The sequence below is a fragment of the Pyxicephalus adspersus genome, chromosome 6, assembly GCF_032062135.1.
Source record: "Pyxicephalus adspersus chromosome 6, UCB_Pads_2.0, whole genome shotgun sequence".
Taxonomy (NCBI): domain Eukaryota; kingdom Metazoa; phylum Chordata; class Amphibia; order Anura; family Pyxicephalidae; genus Pyxicephalus; species Pyxicephalus adspersus.
Window position 1 is genome coordinate 30,536,162 of NC_092863.1, and position 8,962 is coordinate 30,545,123.

The 8,962-nt window shown below is 35.3% G+C and overlaps 1 long non-coding RNA gene across 1 annotated transcript in view; it reads right to left on the reverse strand.

The window, feature by feature from the left end:
- Window positions 1–6,633: 6,633 nt before the first annotated feature.
- LOC140333394 (uncharacterized) overlaps window positions 6,634–8,962 on the reverse strand; it is a 20,312-nt gene continuing 17,983 nt past the window's right edge. Inside the window, exon 3 of the long non-coding RNA XR_011921348.1 lies at window positions 6,634–8,388. This is a non-coding gene — a long non-coding RNA (uncharacterized lncRNA). The remainder of the gene's footprint in view (window positions 8,389–8,962) is intronic.

The following is an 8,962-nucleotide window of genomic DNA, read 5'->3' on the forward strand; positions in this document are numbered from 1 at the left end:
TTCAAAATAAATTCAGCTCTTAGCTGGAAAAGTTGGCTGACTCATGAACCCCGAAAGTATTTCACAATTATCACATTTCCATGGACTGTGTAGCTGTGAATGCAGGGTTATATAAAGAAACAATTAGTATTTTTGCTTTTTTTCTAGAACCCCTTGTTTGGAGCACATTCTCACCCTATAGAAATGCTGCCTGGCTCCATCCACCCAGAAGTAGTGAGCCAAGGTTGAAGATACACCCCTGGAAAGCCTGGGCTCACAGGAAATATCATTATATCAATATTATTAAATGCAGCTGAGGACAGATGGGCAGGACCAGAGGACACAAAGGACGTTGAGAAATAAATAATGCATAACAACCCTTTTTCACAGGGGGAAACAGGGTTAAGGTATGTACATAAGTTTTAGGTACCCTCATGGAATGTGTTAATGGAAGATCAGACTACAGCCAAGATACTTATACTATTATTATTCTGTATTTCAACATTTCAGGTTGTCTAACAACAAGTAAGAGCAAATTACTTGTTTGTAGATCTCCAATAGCTTGTTATTGAATGTCAATATTCTTTCTCTCTATAAATCAGCCTGTCGAGTATACGCCCTTACACTGGTTATACCAGTCCTTTATGCCCAAATATGTTTTGCATATATTACTATTACTCAAATGGAATAAGTGGTGTATAGCGTGTGGTTTTAATTTTTATCAGTTGATATATATGTATTTTACATATCTATGGATTACAGATAATGGGCATGGGAAAACATAGTCTCTTTATTTTCAGGGATGAAGTAAAAGGTAACTGTACTTTTAATAATTGAAATCTCCCCATGCCTAGCAATCTCCCCAAGTGATTCAATTTCCCGTTCATTGTTTGTTGATCACAATTATAGAATGGCATTCCTGTAGGAAAGAACTAGAAATCTACTGTTTATGTGTGAACCAGGAGACTTTGTGCAGAGTTTGTGCAACACTTAGTGGCCCCATAAAAAAAGATCCCCATGAAACCTGAATTGCATACATCAATAATTGATAGTATCGTTCGCCTCCCTCTCTACAATCAGAAATGTATTTTTAATCTGCAGAAGTAGCCACCAAATGCAAGTGTGGTGGTGCAGGACTTTCTGAATACAATTCTGGTTGTAGAAGAGGAAGATGAGCAATACTATTTCATTTATTATGTATGCAATCCAAGTTCCATAGAGATGTTTACTATGGGGCCACTGAATCCTGCACAAACTCTTTACAGAAAGTGTCCTGATTGGTCCACATATGCACAGTAGATTTCTAGTTCTAGCCCTGAAAATGTTGCAATGAGCATCATAGAAGCACTCTGTCCCAAATATTTTACTATAATCGCCCACTATAATTTCATAGCCCTCCTATATGTTTTTAACATTCCTATTAAAAACTATGTTAAGCCATAGTTAAAGCATCAACATTTTTTTTTTGCTTTTTCATATAAATATATAATATATTTTATTTTAGTTTTCATTCAGTTGTTTTTTACTTTTTTTCAAGTTGCATAACAATGCTCAAAATTAAAAAAAAAATCACTTTTTCCACTTGCTTTGTACCTGAAACATCAGTTTACTGACATTTAAATGGCACAAATCATTGAATAAAATGTAAGCTTTTATTTACAGTAAAGCCACTTAAAAAGTTACTGGGCAAAACAATTGTTTTTCATTTTAAAGGTATTCTTGTCTATGGATTCGATAAAAAATATTTTTGATAACGCATAAAGCCTGGTATACCTATTGTCCCTCAAACCCCCCTAACAAAACCCCCCTACGATCCGTATTAAATGGATTTTGAAATAAGTTAGTCTAAATAAGCGGGTATTAGCAATACTAAAATTAGGGATATGGCTTGAATCATTATTCATTAATGGTGAGGTTATGGTGCAGTTACCATATCCCCACACCCGTGAATGGCTACCACAGGTGAGACGCTGCATGTAACATCCTACCCGCCACCCGCTGATGCCCGCTGTCAAGTGTTCAACTGCTGCTTCACCAAGGACCAGCTAAGCATGCGGACAGCTGGCTCACTGGCACATTGTCAGCCACCGAGAGTTACACAGGAACTGCTATTTCTGCCGTCAGCCTAAACCGGTATTTCTCAACCAGGGCTCCTTGAGAGGCGCCAGGTTCCCTGAGAAATGAGCCTTTCTCGCCTCCTTGGTCAGTTTAACTAATCTTTTTGGCATCTGTAAGGATATGATTCTTCTCACAGTAATGTAAGAGACATTCTTCTCACTGACCACCAAACTTATGTACAGTGAGCTGTAGATATAGTAAATATAGTGGAGGTTCAGTGAAGACCTGAAAGTTATTTCAAGGGTCCCCCATGTTAAAAAATTCAAGAAGCACTACTGGTCAAAACAATTTCTTACAGTGGTACATTTCTTTTCTGTGTCTCTTCCTTCTTCAATGGGACACCATGGCATACATTTATTTATGCAGCTGGAAACACGGGAGACACTACTGATACATACATACCATGTAAATAAAAGAGACATATATACTGTAATGTACATAAAAGTACATTTAACATAAATCTTATATAATTGTTATGCAGCATATAAACTTGGACATTTTCTTCATAATTGTTTTGGAGGAGAAGCCACTTTTTTATTCCAGCAGAAGACAAATATTTGTCTGAGATTGCACATCATATACTAATATGTATTACTACTGTCCCCTGGATCAGTATCCTGCACATCACCTATTGGATAGTATGTGCTGTACTTCTTCTACAAGATAACTTAACTGCTTGATCAGCATTTCTCCTATTTGTATTATTGCAAGGAATGTTCTCCTTGTTCTCTGCACCTTGGTATACACTATGCAGCCACTCCCATAGAAACAGTCACATTTATGTTTCTCAATCCAAACTAGGCAACTCTAAGGAATCAACCCTGTTTTACTGCCACTCCCTGTAGGACAAAAAAAAAAAAACAGTGTAGCTGAGTAAAGGAAATCTCTCAAATTGCCAGTGTGGACAGACACCAATGTAGAATTTATCCCCGATCCAAAACTCAGCCCACTTTTCGGACTATAGAGACAATAGTTGTGTCACTTTCTCCATCCTATAATACAACCCTCTGCACCTTTGTAACCTATTAGTTTTAAGTGTTGGCCAATGTAAATCAGCTTATGTATATAATGTAGGTTCAGAGTGCTCCACTAGCCCTTCAAATAATTGTGATGTAAAGATATGTCTCACTGCTTCTGGTGTCTACTATACAAGATGAAGCCCATAGGTTGCTGTTGTAATTAAAACTGCCACAAACCCAAACTAAAGCTATGTACACACAAAAATCTGACATGTATATAGCAGTTCCCCAACATTGTATATCAATCTACCATAGCAGATTGATGAACGATCAGGAATAACTGCTGTTTACTCCTATGGAAAAGGGCACAGCAGGTGCCACTGCCTTGAACATAACGGTGCTGTGTGTACAGTGCTTGTTCATTTATCTGTCATTGGAAACAATCATGAAGGGTTATCATTAAAAACAATCCATCTGACTAAGGTTCAGGATTTACCAGCTCACTCTAAAGGAAAGAGAATTTTGTGATTGAATTTGACTTTCCTGCCAAAATATGAGCAACCAATCTGATAATGATGATGATGATGCTGTGGCTTACTCTGTTGAAGACAGCCATCTCACTTCTCAGCTTTTTCCCAACAACTCCAGTCAAACTTCACCCTGAAAGGACAAAAGCCAGCAGACCAGTACAAAATTCTAACTCCTGTGTGTACTACAGAATAAATTACTTTATTAATTAAAAAAATGGGTTGAGGTGGAGGGGAGCTGTTAATCCCATGGGAACAAATTATTTTTGTGTTGCTGGCACTTTTATATTTCTAATTATCTTCATCCATGTCTGTATAATGCACTTTAAGTGTTCACAGGTTCCAGGCTCCACTATCTGCAGATTTCTGATAGGTTGTAAAAACAGAATTATGTAATAGGAGGCTGTATATTTCACAGAAGAAAAGGGAAGAGTCTTCTCCCTACAAGCAGCCCCCTACCTGGACGGTGGATCTTAGTTCTACACCCTCCCAGTTCAAGTGTTCCTGTGCAGGAAAGTCAAATATGACTATCTGCATTAAAATGCATTTAATAATTTATTACTGAAAATAGAGTTGCAAAATTGTACGTCATGAATTTATGCCTGGAGTTCATATTTATTAGTATGAACAATTAGGTGATTTATTTACCATAATGGTGCCTATGGGCCATAGCCTAAGGCTGCACCTATTTCTTCTTTTGGTAGCTTTTGAGGATTTTTTGAATTTAGCAACAAACGTTTATGAAATATGGGATGCAGAGGATAATGAGATCAACAACCATTTGCTCTTTTCTTAGTTTGTTTGTACAATAGAAATGTAGTTCCACACGTAAAGCGCAGCTTGCTCTTTAGCAATTACAAATTGCTAAAGTTCCCATTGTATTCTATCACCTTTATGGTTGAAGTTGAAGAAGTGAACCTGATAGTGAATATTCACAATTAGGAAACATTAAAAACTCAAGTATTCTAGCCAACAATGAAAGGAAAAAAATTACTTTCAGAACTTTAGTATATGAATTCTATTGATGTGCAAAATGCACTTTATTTGGATAACTTCTGTGAAATGTGCTCTTATTAAAAACCTAGCTAGACATGCATTAATATATTTTACATATGCTCCACATACAAACCATATCGTCTATCAGTAATTAGTTTATTTATTTGTTATGCAAGCTACATTAGTTTTCCCACACTGTATCTCTTCTGAACTCTTCCTGGGCGTCCTCTCCCTCCCGCCCAAATGTCATTCTGGTCCCATGCTCTGGATTGTAGAACAACCTGCCTGGACATGGATAAATCATTTTAGTGAAAGTGTCATTGTGTTTCCTGCCAAGGCCCAGTGTGAATTCCGGTTTCAGAAGAATTAAATGGAAAGCTTTGCCAGAAACCTCTCCTGCCAGTGTTTTCACCTCTTGTGTACACCACTCATACACAATACAGACAAGTCTCATCATATGCCACAACATGCATACTATGCACGTAATGCATGTAAATATTATTAATGTCTATGTTTTTGTGCTAGGTCATGCAAAAGATCTTTAAACACTTACAGTCGCACATGGTCACACATACGGTCATACACAACCTACACATAGTGGCGTTGTGTTCAGGCCTGAAATTACAAACTGTGTCAAGCACTGACTTCCTTTGCAGCTCTCATTTATCATATGACCAAGCCACAAAGGAAGCTGATTCTAGAAGATGCGAAAAAGTGTTACAATAAATTATGCTCTTTAGAAACACCCACCACACCCAGAAAATTGAGAAGCTAATACAAAGCAGGTCACAGAGTAAAAAAATTAGACTGTCCCTTCCCCACTCTATCCGTAGGGAAAAAAATGTGTTTTTTAATTTTCATTAGGTTCATCTCGCTAATTAAGAAGGGTGTTGCTTTTATCAGCACGATATGAACATCATATGGCTCTACAATATGCAGTACTTATAACACATGCTTTTCTGGGAAACCATTTTTCTTTCTAGTTATAAACCAACTTCAGCAACTCATGTTTAAAATGTTTTAATATTTATTATTATTATTATTATTATTATTAATATTAATAATATTATTATTATTAATATTAATGATAATAATAATATTGTTGTTGTTGTTGTTGTTGTTATTAATATTGTTAATATTATAATATTAAATGTATTTTTTTTTCAATTCAAATTTTTATTAAAGGTTTTTACTTTTTTAAACAGTACAATAACAGTAACAATAAAACAGTACAATAAAATAAAATAATATAATAATAATAAAATAATAAAACAGATACAATAAATGTATTTTTTAAAGTACCAACATTTTATGCAGTGCTGTACACTAAATACAAGTTAGAAATGACAGACAGATACAAACAAAGACAAAGGAGGAAGGGGAGAGGATCCTGCTTCTTTATTAAAAAGTCTGCACAAAATTAGGGATCCGAAGGCCACATATTACTTATTTAAACAGACATTTTTAAGGGCAGTTAAAGTTTTCTATTGGTTATCCAGTGTTTAACACTACTTCATGCAGTCATGAACCAACAGCGGTGCAAAAACAAAAGCTTTAGAACACACTTCTCATTTTCTTATTCTCTGATTTGCTGGAGCAAGGACAATATAGTTCTGGCCTGGCAGACCACTGTAACAATATGTGATAACAATCTCTAGCATACTTCGGAGAAATATCTCACCATGCTGCTGAATTGTCATCACGTTAAAGCTTAAGTACACAAAAAATTGTATAAGCATGAAGTTGCCAGTTTAATCCTTATTTCCGCTGATAATAAAGAGGTAAATCTAAAGCAGGATTATATTTCTCTCTAGATGTGAAAATTGGTAATGTTTGTATTAATATTCTGTAGAGTTTAAAGCAGTTAATGCACTATGGACAAATGTGTAAAATTTGAAAACAATTTTTGTACCCTTTAATCTTTTTGTTCAGAGCTTATAGATAGCAACATTGCCTTTATTTATGAATCTTAGATCTAAATGACATACATCTTAGCTATCAATTACAGTATATACCTTTCTACCCTGTTCAATATTAGTTCTTCCTATGAAGCTACAAAAGCATTGTGTATTCTGAGAACTTCTTTATTATGACAAGTGTTGAACTGTCTATTTTCACAGGTGTGTTGAAAAAAAAGAATTTATTTTGCACTTTTTGTGTAGAGGTAATGTAAATAATAATATAAAACAATACAAAAGTAAATAATAAATATAAAAAATAATATTAAAAAAAAACAAAAAACACAAAGTATGAATTCAGTTTGTTTAAATACCTGGTACAATTTTTTACCTTTGATCATCAAGGACTAGATATTTGCATTAGTAATGAAATAAATATATACTGTATAGGCTGCACATCTATTGCTGTCCCTGCTTATAGTTGCATGTAGTAAAAAGAGAATTGGTAACTCAGCATCAGCAGTATGAGACCACCAACAAGCAGAGGTCAATCTTGGAGTCCTTTGACTTTACAAACAATGATGACATACAGTTTATTGAAAACCATCATCACCAATGTGCTAAGGCATGTGGGTTATCTAATTTTGCTAAAATGCTTTCTGGGAAGTATCACTCCAATACTGGACAGCTAACATCACAGTGACTTCACAAATATTAATGAGGTCATTAACACAGCCAAGAAAAGTCCCTTACAATGACTAACCTGATGAACGTTAAAGAGGAATTTAAGGAAATCTTTACTGATAGAAACTTACTTACCTTTTCCTAGAAATCCCACTTGCCTGATTGTTTTTTCTGACCCTTTAGTTTAATTCTTACTTTCTGAGCCCCTGATACTGAACAAATATATCAGGAAAGCCAGAGAAAAGTTAAAGGCCCCTTCCAAGTAGTGCTCTAACCGCTTTTGATGTAATGTGTGGAAGCTATACCCTGTGAGGGGAATCCTTACACAGTTTCCTTTTACCTTTGGTAAATCTTTTTGCTGTCTTCGGAACCCAAGCATTTTCAACCAAGCTTATTCTCTAATGCACCCTCACCGATGGATTATTCCAAACTCTTAAATTTATTAAATTGATGGCCTGTGGAGAAAATGGCCTATATGAATGGTGGCTATATTATTACTCTTATAGACAACGTAAAACATGGCTCTACCAGGTGTTGTTGGCCCCAGAGATATGCATGTATCAGGAACCCCTGACAACCTCTGAAGAAATCCTGATCAAAAATGACAACTCTAGAGATCTTCTTTCTACACCACTCTTGCTGCTCATTAAATTTTCCTCCATCAGTAATCTGATCACCAGTCATTAGTGGGTAACTCTGACATAAGAAAGCTAAGCTCTGCTCCTGTACCAAGATACCAGTCTCTCCATCGAGATGCAGTGCAGAATGAAGAATGATAAATCAATATTTCCTTTCAACTGCAGACAGACTACAGGAAACTCTGGTAACTAGATGGGCACAGCTGCCACAGTTCAGGTCCTCTTTACTTCAATGCTAGAATCATTACATGTACACCTTTGGAAAATATTATAACTTAAAGTATATTTACCTAAAAATAAGATGTATGTATTCATTGTCAATATTTATTTAGCACTTTTACATTTGGTATTACAAACAGTACATAGATCTTTGCACTTTAGATACATGATCAATGTTTACATAATGTATAAATCTTATTAAGAACTCTATATTACTGTAACACAGCAGAGGTCTATGGTTTCAAATATGGAATCATTCATGAAATAGAAGGCCACAGATTAGAAGAATTTGCAACAGAAGAAAAAGATAGCGTGCTGAGCTTCAGTATTTTTTTTCAGTGACACAGTTTGGTGGATTAAGTGATGCACTCTGTAGAAAAATAAACCATAAGTTAAAACACATACTTATTGTGAATACTCACTTATCTCAAATATCTGAAATTCCTGAAGTGCCTATAATTTCTTTTTACATGTGATTTTCTCCAGCACTTATGATGCAACAACCTTTCCAGTTTTGAAAATGGCCCTATTACTTCTCACTTCCTGTTTAAACCCCCCTCCCTAAAGTAAAGGGGAGACTAATCATTGGAAAAGATGTATACAGTTATTAAAAGTTGTTTTGAGACATATGTATCCTTACATCTTGCCTTGGGTATCAGTGTTCTAGATTAGTAGATTTTTTCCTAAATGTACATTTACACTCATCTTATATGTATGTTGCAATCCTAATATTCTTAATATTGTTAAAGAGCCCCACAGAATGCTTTGTGTTTTTTTATGTAAATTTTTTTTATAAAATAAGATCTAGAGAGTTTGGCATTTTGCTTGATGGCTTGCTCCACGCTAGATGAAAATAGTAAACATTTAAGTGTATATATACCCAAAACTGTCGAATGGATTAGAACCCCTGTTGATTTTCCTGCTTTCGGGGGCTGCAATTTGTT